This window comes from Procambarus clarkii, chromosome 22 (assembly GCF_040958095.1).
Source record: "Procambarus clarkii isolate CNS0578487 chromosome 22, FALCON_Pclarkii_2.0, whole genome shotgun sequence".
In the NCBI taxonomy this organism is placed as follows: domain Eukaryota; kingdom Metazoa; phylum Arthropoda; class Malacostraca; order Decapoda; family Cambaridae; genus Procambarus; species Procambarus clarkii.
This window is the reverse complement of record NC_091171.1, coordinates 15,070,950-15,089,376: the sequence shown is the minus strand read 5'-3', so window position 1 is coordinate 15,089,376 and position 18,427 is coordinate 15,070,950. Positions and strand designations below refer to the sequence as shown.

Genomic DNA, 18,427 nt, shown 5'->3' with positions numbered 1-18,427 from the left:
TAATCTTCTGCGGGGAGCCCCATCGGCTCCCCGGAGCTATGCAGGTTGAATGGATATGTATAACTTTCTGGCATCAGTCAAAGTGCTTGGAGTTCTTGCCTACCAGGGGATCATGAGCCAGAACCTGGCCCCCCCTCAAAGAGGCACGAAGAGCAATGGCCTATAGAAACCTCCCCTGTGGTTGGGCGCATTCTATGTCTGCCATCGACCGGGACAGGCACCCAGAAAGGTAGACGCCCCAAAACAAACCCCTATTCTGGTGAAATATTGCTACCGAAAGCCGAACGAGTGGACAGAACTCCCCAAGCAAAATGATCAAACTAGCATGACGTCATCACGTCGCTGCGCCGCCGTCTGTGCAACCACAGACCTGGGGGGCCTTGTAGCCTGGTGGATAGCGCGCAGGACTCGTAATTCTGTGGCGCAGGTTCGATTCCCGCACGAGGCAAAAACAAATGGGCAAAGTTTCTTTCACCCTGAATGCCCCTGTTACCTAGCAGTAAATAGGTACCTGGGTGTTAGTCAGCTGTCACGGGCTGCTTCCTGGGGGTGGAGGCCTGGTCAAGGACCGGGCCGCGGGGACACTAAAGCCCCGAAATCAACTCAAGATAACCTCAAGATAACCACTCCCCCCCTACCCAGGAGGGGGAGGGGGGGCCCCAGACCCTCCGCGTCAGCAATCCAACCGACAGTTCTTGGCTGATGGGATTACTGGCGGCTCAGGTGCCCCTGGCTTAGGTTTTGTTTCAGTTCTGTGCCTTGTGGTGTGGGCTGTTTCTACAGGTGGTGTGTGAGCCAGGTGACTTATTCCACGGTACTCGAGCTGCATGCACCTAGGGGCTCTCTTCCTTAGGTGCCCTGTAAGTACTGCCCTTGGGGCTTGGGGCCACCTAACACAAGTCACCTTGAGATCTACCTCCGCTGTGTCCTTTACTGCTCGGTACTTGGCCGCCCTTGGAGTCAGCTGGGGTTTTGTTGCCCGTGTTTGTCCCTGGGTAGGAGGTAGTTTTCATCACTGGTAGGGCCACTGAATAATGCACAGCTAGTTTTCACCAATAACAGCGGCCGGCTCTGTTCCGCCTGGGTATGTTGTCTTCTTGTGTTTTTTTTTTTTTATTTAATTTTTTGCCTGGTGGGGGTGTCTGCCTTTGTGGTCCCCCTTTGCTGTTCTAGGGGTATTTATATATATATTTTCTGTTTGGTGGTACTCCCCGCTTGGCCCCCTGTGAGTGGACACATCCCGGGGGTTCAGCTTTTAGAAGTTTAGTTGGTAGACTTGTGCGCTGGTTCGCAGTACCCTGCCTGGGCTTCCCTTAGCGTGCTAAAATGGCTAAGGGTCCTGGAAAACCCCACGGGGACTACATGGTCCGATGGATGTGACCCCTGAGTCCCCCCTCCCCCCTCGCATCTTGCGAGTTTGAAGGTTGCTCTGTCCCCTTGTCTCAGGGTGGTTATCTTGAGGTTATCTTGAGATGATTTCGGGGCTTTAGTGTCCCCGCGGCCCGTTCCTCGACCAGGCCTCCACCCCCAGGAAGCAGCCTGTGACAGCTGACTAACACCCAGGTACCTATTTTACTGCTAGGTAACAGGGGCATAGGGTGAAAGAAACTCTGCCCATTGTTTCTCACCGGCGCCCAAGATCGAACCCGGGACCACAGGATCACAAATCCAGCGTGCTGTCCGCTCGGCCAACAGGCTCTGGCTCGACAGGCTAAATACAGTTGAAGTTTAGTTAGTATACTGTACAGTTCACATCAAAGACAGAAACAAATCAGTTATCCTTTTTAATGTTCTTTAACTGAGACATTTTAATATTGTATTCTTAAACTTAAAGTTTTAAAGAAGGCCAATTTGTAAAAGTAATTGTACAAATGCATACTCGAAATAAATACGACGGAATTTTAGTCAGAGTGGCTATTAGAGCATTTACAATATACAAGACTTTTTAAGGGGCGGGATATTTTGAAAAGTAAACACCAGGATGCCATAAAATAACTCATACTCTACAGATGCTTAATTTGTGTTAGTGTTTCTTTGTGTATGAATGTAGTAAAATTATCAAGAGGAGGAGTCAAGAATGTAGTAAAACTGGGACCAGATTCACGAAGCAGCCACGCAAGCACATCTTTCCTCAATCTTTGACGGCCCTGGTTACATTTATTAAACAGTTTATACGCATGAAAACGTCCCAATCTACTGTTGTTATTGTTATAAACAGCCATCTGGTGCTTCAGAGCTCATTAACTGTTTTATAACTGCAAACAAAGCCGTCAAAGATTGAGAAAAAGATGCACAGGTTCGCAAGCGCCTGCGCAACTGCTTCGTGAATCAGGCCCCTGACTTGTCTATCAGAAATATGGTTAAGACAATGAGGAAAGATGAGGTTTTCAATCATGATGTTTATTGTATGCCTTACAGTGGATGTAATAACACTTGGGTGACACTAACTGGTTGTGCCTCCGCCTTGCTGCCTGTTGGGTTGATGATTCTTTTGACCCGGTGTCGTGCGACATGTCTTGTCTATACGTGCTCCCATTCACCCATGCCACTCATGATATGCAGGGGCAGGCAGCTGTGGTATTGCATACTAGGTTTAGGTTGTCCAGACTTGGGGGTGGGAGTCACTTCGGCTCTGGTTCCTTCCGCTCCTCCTAGTCCTTTCCCTTCTATTGCACATGCTTCCTTTTCCCTTGCTTCAGGCTCCAAACCCTCAGTGGGTTTCAGGGTTGGGGCAGGGTCTGGTTGAGTTGAGACTCGGGTGGTCTCGGGGGTTTTTCCTCTTCCTGGGTGGCGGCGGAGGCATTCGAGCCTGTTCCTCTAGCTGTGCCATATGGGTCTGACCAGTGGGCTCTCTTACTTAGTGTTTTGTACAGCTTCCCTGGCTTTTCCTTGTGAGGCTGGGGCTTTGGGGGTGATGCCTGTTCCTCCAGCCGTGCCATATGGGTCTGACCAGTGGGCTCTCTTACTTAGTGTTTTGTATGGCTGCTCGGCTTTTCCTTGTGAGGCTGGGGCTTTGGGGGGGACGGCCTAGGCCCGCGTCCTGTCGTGGAGGTTCCCGGGGTTAAGGAGAGGTTGCCTGGGGGGGCCTCGGTCCCATTTTGACCCGCTTGGGTTTTTGTACCCTAGGGGGTGGGGTGTTCTGGGGCTAGATTCACGAAGCAGTTACGCAAGTACTTACGAACGTGTACATCTTTCCTCAATCCTTGGCGGCTTTGGTTACATTTAATAAACAGTTTACAAGCATGTAAACTCCCAATCAACTGTTGTTATTGTTATAAACAGCTTCCTGGTGCTTCGCAACTCATTAACTGTTTAATAATTGTAAACAAAGCCACCAAAGATTGAAAAAAAATGGACAGGTTCGTAAGTACTTGCGTGTAACTGCTTCGTGAATCTGGCCCCTGGAGTTTTTGTGTGGGGACATACCCTAGGAGCGGGGCTAGCAGTTACTCAGAGTGGGGTTTTTCCTTCCCCCTCTGTGTTCCTGTTTTCGTGTCTACCCTTCCCTAGGTTTGGTTCTGTGTCTCTTTAGGTCCGTCGGTTCCGTCATTCCTGGGGGTGCTTTTCACCCCTTTTCCTCACCTTTTTTCGCGCTTATGTCGCGATACTGTTCCCTTTGTATCGGGATCCCTACATGCCCCGTGGTCAGGAGTGTCTTTGGGTCCATATGTGACTCCGTGCGTTTGTGCTTGCTTGTCACGGGTCTCGTTGGTTCGCGACTCTCCTTGTTACATCCAGTATTATTGGAACATCTGTTGACTTCCGGTGAGGTTTCCCTCCGGTCCTTTCTCAAACTTATTGGTTCCCCTTTCCGTCCTCCTTTTTTTCTTTCGATTCTGTTTCGCCTTATTTTGTATTCACATCGTCTCTCTTTCCAGTTTCGATGTTCCTCATATTCGTTACGTACACCTTGCTGGTGTATGTACGATATGTATACATATGACTGGTGTGTTGCATATGGTGTGGTGTGCTACATATGTATGACTGGTGTACGAAACGCGCCATCTGGAAGACGGGTGGTGCGGTTCGTACCTCAGGCGCTTGGCCCTGGGTGATCGTATTGTTTCTGGGTGGTGTACACTAGTGTTGGTGTTCTGCGTCCTTTCTCGTGGGTTTTCTATGCCTTTCTCGCTCATCTTCTCTCTCCAGTCATAGCCCCCAAGATGCTGAGGGTGTTCTGGAGTTTTTGTGTGGGGGTTATCTCCTCATTCTTTTTTGTGTTTACGTGTGTGGGGTGGCTCAAAGTGGCGCCACCTCCACTTCTGTCCTGCACCTCGTCTTCTACTGGGCATGCAACTCTGGACATCTTCCACTAGCGATGCTCCTGGTATGTTCTCGGCTCAGTGGTGTCGTGGCACAGTCATGTCTCCGCTCTGCAGGTGAGATTGTACAGTCTGGCGACTCTGTCGGCCAGGCGCTGGTTCTCGATTTTTGGTGGGGCGTTGGTATTGTGTTTTGCTTGGCCATTTTGTGTGAGTCTTACTGTGGCCTTCTTAGTTACACTGTGGGACACAGCCATGGTATTCGGTGCCTTTTGTTAAGTCTTTAGGTGCCTGAATGTTTTCTCGATAATTGGGCGCTCCTACCTTGCCTGTTTTCGTTGCCTGGCTGCACCCTTCTGCACATTGGAGTCTGTATATGTGGTTTGTCATATAGCTTACGTTACCGGCTGCTACTTAGATCTTCTTCCTTCATCATATTCCACGTACTATCTTGACCCTAGCTCCCGGTGCTTGGATAATTTTTCAGGTCTTTTCAGTGCCGATTTCTGTATTTCTCACCTCTATACTATGCATTGTGGTGTGTCTTGGTAGGTGCTTATTGGCTCTATTGATATTGGTGCTGGGTTGCCCTCTGTACATGTTCAGTTCCTTGATTTTGGGCTGCCCCGGTGTTCAATTCTGGAACTACGTTCTATCATTTTCCTTGTATGTCCCTGCTAGTTTTTGTCCTCACCTAGTTGTACTCCCCTGGGTGTGCTTGCGGGGGTTGAACTCTGGCTCTTTAGTCCTGTCTCTCAACTGTCTCTCAACTGTTATTCAACTGGTGTACAGATTCTCGAGCCTACTGGGCTCTATCATCTCTACATTTGGACCTGTGTCTGGTGTCTGCCTCCACCACATCACTGCCTAATGCATTCCGTCTGTTAATTGCTCTAACACTGCACGAGTTCTTTCTAACGTCCCTGTGGTTCATTTGGGTACTCTGTTTGTTTCCAACTGTATCTGTTTCCACCTGTATCCCCTTCTTCGCGTACCATCCTAGTGAAGAGCAGGGGTGCCATAGGCACAATCAGATGAAGAGCAGGGGTGCCATAGGCACAATCAGGTGAAGAGCAGGGGTGCCATAGGCACAATCAGAGAACACTGTATAAACATCAGAGGTCCACGGTTGTTCAACACCCTCCCAGCAAGCATAAGAAATATTGCCGGAACAACCGTGGACATCTTCAAGAGGAAACTAGATTTATTCCTCCAAGGAGTGCCAGACCAACTGGGCTGTGGTGGGTATGTGGGCCTGCGGGCCGCTCCAAGCAACAGCCTAGTGGACCAAACTCTCACAAGTCAAGCCTGGCCTCGGGCCGGGCTTGGGGAGTAGAAGAACTCACAGAACCCCATCAACCAGGTAACCACCTGTGTTTAGCAGTTTCTCTTTCTCTGCCCTGTCAATTCCTCTGAGAATTTTGTGGGTAGTGTTCATGTCTCCCCTTCCTCTTCTGTCTTTGTTTCGTGAGTTGCATTTCCTGCAGCCTGTCCTCAACATTCATGTCTCTTCACTCTGGGACTAGCCTAGTGGCGTCCCTCTGTACTTTTTCAAGCTTCATCTTGTGCTTGACTGGGTTCAGGCTCCATGGGGAGCCGGTCGGCCGAGCGGACAGCACACTGGACTTGTGATCCTGTGGTCCCGGGTTCGATCCCGGGCGCCGGCGAGAAACAATGGGCAGAGTTTCTTTCACCCTATGCTCCCTGTTTCCTAGCAGTAAAATAGGTACCTGGGTGTTAGTCAGCTGTCATGGGCTGCTTCCTGGGGGTGGAGGCCTGGTCGAGGACCGGGCCGCGGGGACACTAATGCCCCGAAATCATCAAAAGATAACTTCAGAAGATGCTGGGGCTGCACACTCCAGGTTTGGTCTTTTATATGTGGTATACAAGGTGCTTGCACTGTCTGCCAGTAGATGTTGATTCCAATCACCCTCTCCTGCCCCTACGGTTCCTTTTCATTGGGACAGGACGAGTTCGATTTTCCTGTCCTGGCTACGACTTTCGTATTCCTTTCAGGGATGTTCCTTTTGTTTTAGTGCGGTGCGCGTCCTGCGTAATTCTCCTCATATATATCTTGGTGATGTGTTCATCATTCTTCCCTGCTGGAGCTGGATGCTCTGCTCCTGCAGATTGCGGAGTCACTCTATTTTGCTTCACGTTTTGGTTCATGGTCCTCGTTTCCTTGCTGGCCTCTTCCTGATTCCCTGGTGGCTGTTCCTTCTGGTTCTTTGCTGGCCTGGGTTGGGGATGCTTCTTTGCTCGGTGTCCGATCATGAGAGTCTTCCTGCGGGTCCGCCTCTTTTTGCGGATCGATCCAGCCCAGTATACGGCTGGTTCGTTCTTCCTCTCGAGTCTTCACGTCTCGGGGTTTTTGTCTTGTGTTCTCGCTCCTTGTGTTGGCGCTGGTGGTTTCATTGTTGGTCTCCCACCTGTGTGCTTCGTCTTGGCGGCAGTGTGTTGTTTCCTGGCGGTCCTTGCGGTTTTCCTATCACTGCGTGTGTGTACTATGGTCTCTGATAGGGTTGTCTTGTCCTTCCCTTTGGGGTTGTTCCAGGACCGTCGTTTGGTACCGGGTACTGTTGTCTCATATCGAAGGGCGGCGCTGGTGGGGCTTGTGTTCGGTGTCGCTGTTCCTTCTGCTCCGTTCCGCTAGCTGTCTAGTTTATTTTACACCTCCGGCCTGATCATGCGCTTCCGGTGCCATCATGGTTGTTGGCCCGGGTGGTCTATCTTCTTTCTTCTCCTTGGTTTGTCGTGACCCCTTCGGTTCTGGTGTGTGTTTTCTGCTAGTTTGGTCCTGATGGTAGGTTGTTTGTTTGCTGCAGTCTCCTTCTTTTCGGGTGAAGTCTGGGTCTGCTGTTTTCCGGAGGGGTCCTTGGGTTGCTCCTGGTTGGTCAGGCCGGGGGTACTTCGTCTGCAGGGTCCTTTCGTTTCGTCTGTGGTCTTTTTTTGTGTTAGGGCGGGTGGCGTCCACCTCCCGGATCCTTCCCTCTTTTCCTTATCTTTAGTGAGGTAGCTCTGGGAAGTCGATCGGGCTCCTCCCAGAAAACCAGCGTTGAATGTAATGAAACGCCATTTTCTGGGTGAGTCCCAGAGGCTCCCCGGCATCCCTCCCTCCCTCCAGTCGGCGGTGTTTCTGGGGGGAGCCCCTAGGGCTCCCTGGAGCTATCCGTGCCTGATATGGTTACCCTAACTATTTTGCATCAGTCGATGTGGGAGGAGTGCTAGCCTACCGGGGACCACGAACCAGAACCTGGCCCCCTCACAGAAGCACTGGGAGCAATGACCCATAGAAATGCACATGTGATTTGGAGCATTCTATATCTGTCATCGACCGGGACAGGCACCCAGAAAGGTAAGCGCCACAAAACAAACCCCCATTCTGGTTAACAACGAAAATCGTCAAACGAGTGGACAGAACTCCCCAAAAGAAAAATAAGCAAACAAGCATGACGTCACATGAGCTGCGCCACATGTCTACGCAGCTCCCCCCTCCCCGGGAGGGGGAAGGGGGGAGCCCCAAATTCTTGCGTCGGCGATCCCCACCCCAGTTCCTCGGCTGATGGGATCGTGCATAGTCGTGTGGTTCCAGCTCCAGTCTTCTCTCAGTGCTGTTCCTTGTTTTTCAGTGCTGCTCTTACAGTGGTTGTGTGAGCTGGGAGTATTATTTTCAGGTACTTGGGCTACATGTGCTTAGGGTCTCCTTCCCTGAGTGCCCTGTAAGTACCGCCCTTGGGGCTTAGGGTTCTCTTTCACAAGTCGCCTTGGGTCTACTTCCGTTGGCCTTTCGCTGCTTGGCTTTGGGCCGCCCTGAGTGTTTAGGGGGTTTTCCTCCCTTGTTGCCTTGGGGTAAGTGGTAGTTATCATACTGGTGGGGCACAGGGTACTGCGTAGCTAGTTTTCACCTATAACAGCGGCCGACTCTGTTCCCTCTGGGTATGTTGTCCACTTGCGTGGTTTTTCTTTTCTTTTCCTTATTGCCTGGTGGGACGGGGGGAGGGGGGGGCTGCCTTGTGCTCTCCCACCCTCCTTATATTAGGGTCGTTTTGTGTGGTGTAACCTCCTGCTTCGCCCTCGTAGTGGACACGTCCCGTGGGTTCAGCTGTTAGCAGTTTGCTTGGTAGTTTGGGGCGCCAGTTAGCAGTGCCCTGCCTGGGATAACCCTTAGGAGACCCAGTCTAGGGGCTCTTGGGTCCGATGGAGGAGACCCTTGCATCCCCTCTCGCTTTGTGCGAGTTTGAGGGTTGCTCTGTCCCCTTGTCTCAGGGTGACACTCATTGTTTTTGCCTCAATCATGCTGCCTGTTGGGTCGATGACACATTCGACCTCAAGTCCTGTGAGCTGTGTTGCTTGTTCGTGACTCAATTCACTCAGTCTGAAGATGATTTGCTTCGGGTGCAGGCAGCTCGCATGTTGCAGGGTAGGTTTTGGTTGTTGCAACACCCTCGGGTTGTCGCTTCCCCAGACGCCCCGAGGCTGCCCCGCTTTGTCTATAGGGACTTGGACTTAGGGGTGTTGGTCGCTTCGGCTTTAGTTCCATCCGCACCCCCTCGTTCTTTCCTTTCGGTGGTTTACTCTGCCCCCCCCCCCCCTGCTTCCGGCCCCTAAGCATCTGAGGGCTTCGGGGTCGATGCAGGGTTTAGAGGTTTCTGAGATTCGGGCAGTTTCAGGGGTTGCCCTGTCCGGAGTGGCTGCGGAAGCATTCGAGTCTGTCCCTCCTGCCCATGCTCCGGGGGCTGACCAGTGGGCCCCTTCCCTTCCGGCTTTTTCTTGTAAAGGCCGACACTCCTTGAAGAAAACAATCTAGTTTTCTCTTGAAGATGTCCATGATTGTTCTGGCAATATTTCTGATGCTCGCTGGTAGGACGTTGAACAACCACGGACCTCTTATGTTTATACAGGCATACCTCAGAATAAGAGTTTAATCCGTTCCTGGAGACGCCTCGCCTTCCGAAAACTCGCATTCCGAAGTTAATTTCCCCATAAGAAATAAAGGGAAATGAATTAATCCGTTCCTGACTACCCCAAAAACCCCACATCAAACTAAATTTTTATACCTAATTTACCTAATTCATCTAAATAAACCTACAAAACTGTGTTCCAGTTATTACTTACCTTGCTGTCGAGTGCTGTAGGCGTATGGAAGATGGTGAGGAGGGGGGAGGAGGAGAGGAGTTACTGTTTGGAAGGGGAGTCCCCTTCCATAATCACATCACATAACCCCATGCCTTGTAACACTATGGATACCACTTCTCTTTCTAAATTTTTCAAACCAGCCCCTGCTTGCCTTAAACTCTTTCTTATCTGCATCACTCGTTGCAGGGGTATTCTTTAGAAGGTCTTCGTGCAACACCCTGGCTTTCTCACAAATAATGGCCTCCGAAACACTATCACCCCTCAACTCCTTGTCGTGTATCCAAATTAATAACAACTTTTCCACTTCTTCAAGTATTTGTGGTCTTTGTGCCGTTAATGTTCTTACTCCTTTTGCCACTTTAGCACCCATAATCTTATTTTTCTTCTTAAGTACTGTGTAGTGCATATTGTTGATGTGGCTTTGTTGTACTGCCTACAAAGTTCAACAACACGTGTACCGTTCTCATGCTTCCGAATGATCTCTTGTTTCTCCTCAATTGTCATCCTCACATGAGCTTTCTGGCCTTTATCCTTACCACTGGCTTTCTTGGGACCCATGGTGAGATATATAATAACAAATTGTATAGACAAATCACCAAAAATCCAACAAAACACTGAAAATCCGCGAGAAGAATTGATGTGGGGGTAGTCACTGAGCGCGAGACAATGGTAAACTGAGGGGCGGCGGGGCGGAGGGGCGACGATCGCCGAACCACCACGCGCTAGGTCGGCCTGTACGCGTATCAACAAACTCGCGTCCCGAAGTAACCCTCGCCTTCTGAGACAAATTTTTGGAGTAAATACTGCTCGCCTTCCGAAAACCTCGCATACAGGGACAATCGCATTCCGAGGTACCACTGTACAGTGTTCTCTGATTGTGCCTATGACACCTCTGCTCTTCACTGGTTCTATTCTGCATTTTCTTCCATATCATTCACTCCAGTACGTTGTTATTTTACTGTGTAGATTTGGGACCTGTCCCTCCAGTATTTTCCATGTGTATATTGTTTGGTATCTCTCTCATCTCCTTTCTAGTGAGTACATTTGGAGAGCTTTGAGACGATCCCAATAATTTAGGTGCTTTATCTCATCTATGCGTGTCGTATATGTTCTCTGTATTCCCTCAATTTCAGCAATCTCTCCTGCTCTGAAGGGGGAAGTGAGTATTGAGCAGTACTGTACTCAATATGGGACAACACAAGTGACTTGAAGAGTACAACCATTGTGATGGGATCTCTGGACTTGAAGGTTTTCGTAATCCATCCTATCATTTTTCTGGCTGACACAATACTTGCTTGGTTATGCTCCCTAAACGTTAGGTCATCGGACATCATTATTCCCAAATCCTTCACATGCTGTTTTCCTACTATGGGCAGATTCGATTGTGTTTTGTACCCTGTATTATGTTTCAGATCCTCATTTTTGCCATGTCTGAGTACCTGGAATTTATCACCGTTAAACATCATGTTATTTTCTGCTGCCCAATTGAAAACTTTGTTAATGTCTGTTTGTAGTTTTTTCAATGTCTTCTGCAGAGGTAATTTTCATGCTGATTTTTTTATCATCTGCTAAGGATGACAAGAAGCTGTGGCTTGTATTTTTGTCTATATCTGATATGAGAATATGGAACAGCAGTGGTGCAAGGACTGTACCTTGAGGTACAGAGCTTTTAACTGCGCTCGGACTCGATTTTACTTGATTGACTGTTACTCTTTGTGTTCTGTTCGACAGGAAATTGAGTATCCAGCATCCGACTTTACCAGTTATTCCCATTGACCTCATTTTGTGTGCAATCACTCCATGGTCACATTTGTCGAATGCCTTTGCAAAGTCTGTGTATACAACATCTGCATTCTGTTTTTCTTCTAATGCCTCAGTGATTTTGTCATAATGGTCAAGTAGCTGTGAGAGGCATGATCTTCCGCTCTAAATCCATGTTGGCCTGGATTGTGGAGGCCATTGGTTTTTATGAATCTAGTGACCTGACTCCTGATCACTCTCTCAAATACTTTTATTATGTGGGACGTTAGTACAACTGGTCTATAATACTTTGCCAATGCTTTGCTACCTCCCTTGTGTAGAGGGGCTATGTCTGCTGCTTTCAGCACATCTGGTATCTTCCCCGTGTCCAAGCTCTTCCTCCACACTATACTGAGTGCCTGTGTGTGCCTGTGCTACTGGCACTTTGCATTTCTTTATAAATATTGAATTCCAAGAGTCTGGACCCGGGGCTGAGTGCATGGGGCATATTGTCAATTTCTCTTTCAAAACCTGCTACGCTCGTTTTGATATCAGTTATATTTACAGGTGTGTGGATATCACTCATAAAGAAATTGTCCGAATCTTCCACTTTCATGCTGTGTATCGGAGTGCTAAACATGTCCTCATACTGCTTTTTTAGGATTTCACTAATTTCTTTGTTATCCGCAGTGTATGAACCTTCACTAATACAAATAGGTCCAATGCTGGCAGTGGTTTTTGCTTGGAGGAGCTGACTTAGGGGCCTTGGGCTCCATTGGACCCCGCCTGGATTTTCCGCCCTGAGCAGGGCTTACTGTTGCAGGGAGTGGGGTTTTCTTTTCCTCCCTCTACGTACGATTTGGACTTGGGTTCTGCTCCTCCCCGGGTTCTGTTCTGTGTCCCCTGTGGATTCTTCAACTCCGTCTTACCGGAAGTTTTCGGCTTCCGCATCTCTCTGCCTAAGGTGCGGTTGGCTATCGTGGCTTACCTCCTTCGTGACCCGGAGTATGCCTCCATAATGGATCCTTCTTTGTTCACGTTTGGATCGTCATGTCCTTACTGGGTGCGTTATGAGGTTCAAGGGTCGTCCTGGCTTGCAGAGTGCCCCCATGTTTTTGTTGGATGCTTGGGACTCGTTCTGTCGGACCCACATGTTTGAGTGGTGCGAGGCGGTGATGGTGGTCCAGGTTTACCTGGGGGCCGATTTTGAGCATTTTAACACTTTCGCGCGCCCAGCGAAGATAAAAAAAAAAGCGGTATGTGCGCGCGGCGTTTTTGTCGCTTAAGCGTAAAAACAAAAATGTGTATACTCTTTTTACTCTCCTGATCTTAGTTCTCGAGCTACGTATTTCATTTTGGTACCAACGTGTTCGCAATAAAATTCTCTAGAAGAACATCAGTAAAAAAAGTCACGAAACGTATAGGGATACCAGCACCAAATAAATAACTACGAAGATGACTCGCCGTGAGCGCCCAACAGCAACAAAATGTTTTTACTCTTGGGATTGTTATCACCTCCACACTTGTCCTACAGCGTTAATTTTGGTATCAATGGACTCGCAATGAAATTCCCAACACGGTGATATGAATATAAACGTAGAATAATGATCGCGGCCCACCCGCAAGAGTGTGGGAAGTGGGGAAACTGTTACCCAGTATCGGTGACGGGACGACACATGTGCGATACGGCGCTTTGAAAGTTTATACTTATTTCACTGTCCTGACGTTATTATTCTATGTACGTCATTCATTTTTGTGTCAATGTGTTCACAATAGAATGTTCTATGAGCCCGTAGGTAAAAAAGATCAACAAAGCGTAAGATAGAATAGTGCCAAATATAAAACAACGCTGGAACATATCAGTGAGCGTCAAACACACACGAAATGTTTTTACTTTTGTTATGTTTGCCAAGGTTATACTTGTTGCACACAGTTATTTTTGGTTGTACATTGATCGGAATAAAATTCCCTAAACAGACATATGCATATAATACATGATATGGGGGAAGCATTACCAGTATAAACGGCTAAAGTCACCCATCTGCAACCCGTTTGGGACACTCATGCAGACACACGCTACACCCAAAAAAAAATCTATGAAGGTTCGAGTCTACTTATGGCAGTTTATGTGATACAGTGTTCATTCTGGTATCAAAATACTCGTTTCAGTTTGTAGTTCATGCGATTTTCAGAATCAACTGAATCGCTGGAGGTTCAACATTTGAGTCAGAGTCAGAGTCATCTGACAAAACCGTCTCGTCAAATGGCAGTGTGCCAGACATCTCGGGTTCTGATTCGGTTGCTGCTTCAGCTTGAGGTGTTGAAGTGAACAAGGGCCGCCTCACACCAGATGGTCCAGGAGTTTGCATGGCGTCAGCATAGGCAGGACCTGTGTCATCATTTATGTCTGGAGCGTGCCGCAAGTGTTGAGATACTGTTGCTGTTTGAGGCCAATCTTCCGGGTCCCAGCACAATAGGGCCCAATTTGCCACCTCGTGGAACTGTAGCAATGTTAGCTTTTTTTGATCAGTTGTGTTGTATTTGTACAAAACAAAGGCATTATGCAAAGCCATTTGCAGGAAATAAAACGTTATCTTTTAGGTCCACTTGTGAGTTTTCCTGGTAAAATGGTAATACCATTTGATCGAAGTGGTCCACACCTTTCATGAACTTATTGTACCATGCAGCCTAGTGGTGAGAAAGAGAGCCTCATGGAGTGCAGTTTGAAACAAACCCAAAGTAAATCGAATTTAAATTGAATTTTATACAAATATTTTTTTCAGGACATCATTTTATGTCCACATCGCGGAAGCGGGTAGGCAAAACAGGACTCCAGGCGATGTCCTGATTTGCACAAAGTGTTAATAAGTGTCTCTTCGCTCCTGCCCTTTTGCGAGATGTTGGTGCGGTTCAGCTCCATGTGCAGGTTCCTTCCCTGTCGGCTGCACTTGTGGCAGAGGACTTGTGCGCACGTGGCTTTTTGGCTTCGGTCTTGCATTTCTTTTCCCTCCTGGAGCTGTCTTCAGATTGGCTTGCGAAGGATGTTGTGATGCTTGGGGCCGTTCCTGGGTATGGCGCCTTGGTCTCGGCTACTCGGGTGTCGTCTGCCATGTTGAAGTTTTTATTTGATTGTTGCCGCCGGAGGCGGCTAGTTTATTGTGCACCCCATACCCATCCTGTGAGCGGTAGCGCAAAAAGCATTACAGAGGGCACAAAAGGTCTTTATCAAACCTCATCTTAGATTATTACATAAACAATTTCATCTATCCTTCACACCTTATAGTTACAATATCAGCTAGTTACAGAGAAAGTGCTATTTCAAGAGCTATATATTTACAGTAAGTCATTAAACATTAATGGTAGGTCTTATCGCTAATACATAATAGTTTGACCAATGGAGATATTCATATGGTAGCTTCTGTTATTAGTCTTCACAATACACTACTTATTTCTTCATCTCATATGTTGTTTATCTACTGGAAGCGAAATATGGATACAGTGCAAGGATTTCAGGTAATTTATCCATGGTAAGAAGATAGGTTGCCATATCATACAGAATGAGCTTAGATTTATCTCTAAATGGCTCAATTTTATTACAATCCAAGATATAGTGTTCAAGTGTGTGTCCCTGTCTTTGTCCACACACTTTACTTCATCTAGATCCCTATACAAGCCGAACTGCCAGAGATACTTGTAACTAAGTCTTATACGAGCTGTGACAACATCTGTTAGTCTACTGACTTTGTTACTTGCCCCATACACATGTTTTACTTCACACATTTCATTGTGATGAACAATGGACCTGCTAGTTCCAGTTTGCACAGTTCTACTTTCTTCAAATCCATCCAGGAGTTCTCGTCTAATGACACTTTTAAGGGACCTATTTGATAACTCAAGATTCCGTTCAACACTGTCTTTTATTTATTGCAGCATTAGCAAGGGCGTCAACTTTGTCATGTTCCTGCAGGCCAATGTGAGAAGGAATCCACAACATTTTATATTTACCCTCTTGCTAAGTATTCTTATATATCTATGTCTAGCTTCCAAGACAAGCACATTATTACTTGATTGCAAACTGTTTATTGCTTGTAGTGAGGAAAAGGAGTCAGACATAATTAAGCTGTCTACTTCAGTGTTGTCAATAATTTCAAGTGCTACCAGTATTGCTACCAACTCGGCTTGCATTGTGGATGCCCAGTTACTAATTCGGATATTCCTTTGAATTGTGCAGCCATCGGGCTGATGAGCAATGGTGCTTAATTTAGCAGCAAGCTGAGCATGAGGGTTGTTTGTGATTAGTTTCTTGGTGGGGTATGTAGGCATCAGGATGTCAAAAAGGTACTATCTGCTGGGGTGGAAGGAAGTGCTGTACTCTTTCATCTGTATATACATCGTGCAGTCCCATAATTTTAATGTTTGTTGAAGCTGTTTGTGCCGATCCTGCGGGAGGCGTTGCTGCGTTTTTTCGCTGCGTGTTTCGCGTGTCGACAGGTGGTCCTTGCTTCCTCTTTGGGTCCGCTTAGGCCCTGGTTCTTAGGTTGTCTTCTCCGTTTTGTCCTCTGCTTTTTGAGGCTTCTGTGGTTGAGCGTTATATTCAGGCGGCTTCTTCCACCTGCTGCCCTATGTCTGAGTTGTTGGTGCTCCGGGGAAACCAGGGAGGGGGGGGGATTCCTTCCCGGCGGGGACATGCTAGGGCTCGCAGTTCCTTTCGTTGGGGTAGGCCACAGGTGTTGGGTTCGGCGCCGGTGTCGCCTGTGGTCCCACCTGTGCCTGGTCGGCGCAGTGTTCACTCTGCGTTCAGTTCTGCGTGGTTCTCATAAGGGGCAGCGGCCCTTTCGCGGTTCGCCCCATTGACGGGGCGGTGGGGGGAGTCTTGCTCTGTTCGCTCGTGCCGGGTTTCATGATTTGTGGGCGTTTCGGGTCGTTTCTCATGGCCTGCGGTGGCGTTAGGTGGCTCCTCCTCCTTCGGGGGGTTCGGGGCTGATGGGGCAGGCTTCCTCTCCTGTATTCTGTAGGGTCATCTTGGAGTGGGCACGCTTGGGCGTAGTCAAAACGACGTCGTCCTTCAGGTGGGTTTCCTGCCTGTTACCAGTTCTGAAACAGGACTGTGCGGACCTGCGGTTCATTCTGGACTTGTCCCGTCTGAACCCTTGGGGTTTCTTGCCTCTTGTTTCGGATGACCACTCAGTCCCAGGTCCAGCTTCTAATGGAGTCGGGCGCTTGGATGGTGTCCCTGGACCTCAAGGACTCGTATTGGCATGTCCCTATTCATCTGGGATTTTGGGACCGGCTCGGTTTTGTTGTGGAGCATCAGTGCTACCGCTTTCGTTGTCTCTTTTTCGGGTTGAATCTGACACCTTGCGTGTTCACACGCCTTACGTGGGTTGTGGTGGCCCGTCTGCCTCTGTTAAGTGTTCGGGTGTGTGCTTACCTCGACGACTGACTGGTTTAGGCTCCCATTCGGTCCGTGTGTCTGCTCGCCAGGGATTTGCTGCTTTCTCAGCTCGCCGGGTTCGGGTTCCTGGTGAACTAGCAGAAGTCCCGTCTGGTTCCCTCCCAGGCTTGGACCTGGCTGGGTCTTGTGTGGGACTCTCGGACTGCTTCCTTGTCTCATCCTCTGGAGTCTCTCCTTCGGCTGCGGTCTCGCTTGTGCTTGTTTCTGGGAGGCTCCCGGGTCACCTGGTGGGTGCTCGAGGGTCTGTGTGGGAGCCTGAATTTCGCGATGTTGGTCTTCCCGCCGGGTCGAGTTTGGCTTCATCGACTGTTCTGGTTCCTTCGGGGATGTCCCTTCCACCTCTCGATCGCTGGGTTTGACCCCGAAGGGTTTTGTGTCGGCTGCTGCGTCACCGGCTTCCTCTTTGGGTTTTTTGGAATTCGGTGCCTTGGCGCCTTCCCGAGCCTTCGCTCAATGTGTTCACGGACGCGTCGTCTCACGGCTGGGGCTTTGTGACCAGTGCTCACCAGACCGGCCGGGGCTGTGGGGTCCGTCCTTCTGTCGGGTCCACTGCACGATGCGGGAGTTCGCGGCGGTGTGGTTTGCGCTTCGGAGGGTTCGGGTCGCCCGCGGATCAACGATCCGGCTCCATTCAGACTGCTCCCCGGTGGTTCATTGCTTGAACCGAGGGGGTTTGATGCTGTCCTTGGCTCTTTGGAGTGGGTCGCTTCGCGTGACTTGTCTGCTGAGTTCTCGGGGTTTGACTCTCCTAGCTGTTCATGTCCGGGGGGTGTCCAACGTCCTGGCGGATGGCCTGTCCAGGTTCGTTCTCTTGTCCACGGAATTTATGGTTGACGCTGACTCCTTCAGTTGGCTCTGTCGGACGTTTGGACATCTGGAGATGGACCTCTTCGCGTCGGTGTGCTCGAGGCATCTTCCGGGTTTATGTGGCGCCCTTCCCCAACTGCGAGACTGTTGGGATCGACGCCTTTTGGCAGGACATATCGTGCAGTGCTGGCGGAGCCGCTGCAGCTTGCTTTCAGTATTGATGGTACTTCTGTGCCATTTCGCAAGCCGTCTCGTGCGTTGTTTCACCTCTGGCCTGCTCATGTGTCGCCTGAGCCGTCCTGTTCCTGTCCTGACAGAGTGCTATCCTATCTTTCTTCTACTCGGTTTGTTGTGGATGGTTTTTTCGCATATTTTGACATTCAGCAAAAGAACTGACAGGTTGGATCGCCAGTGCAGAGGGTCTGAGGCTCCCCCTTTCCCCTCTTGGGGAGGGGGGGTTCCTCAGATGGGGGTGCGGCTACGTGATGACATCATGCTAGTTTGATGATTTTGCTTGGGGGGTTCTGTCTACTTGTTCGGCTTTTGGTAGCAATATTTTCACCAGAATAGGGGGTTTGTTTTGGGGCACCTACCTTTCTGAGTGCCTGTCCCGGTCGATCGCAGACATAGAATGCTCCCAACCACAGGGGGGTTTCTATAGGCCATTGCTCCTCATGCCTCTCTGAGGGGGCCAGGTTCTGGCTCGTGGTCCCTGGTAGGCAAGAACTCCAAGCACTTTGACTGATTCCAGAAAGTTATACATATCCATTCAGCCTGGATAGCTCTGGGGAGCCTCCGGGACTCATCCAGAAAATGGCGTTTCATTACATTCTACGCTGGTTTTCTGGAATATTCTTTTTTTTTAATTTTTGATATATAATGGTGTTGATAAACTACAGTCTAAACATATCTATTTATTGAACTAAATTTGGGGAATTTCAAAAAGTTAAAAATACTGAATCAGTGTGGTGTCTGTATAATAAAAGCTACTCATTTTGTTTGTCATTGAATATAACCAAATTCATTG

The 18,427-nt window shown here is 48.9% G+C and overlaps 1 protein-coding gene across 1 annotated transcript in view; it reads left to right on the top strand.

Moving 5' to 3' along the window:
- Klp98A (kinesin-like protein 98A) overlaps positions 1-18,427 on the top strand; it is a 404,256-nt gene that overhangs the window by 70,693 nt on the left and 315,136 nt on the right. The gene's annotated exons all lie outside the window — the stretch shown is intronic.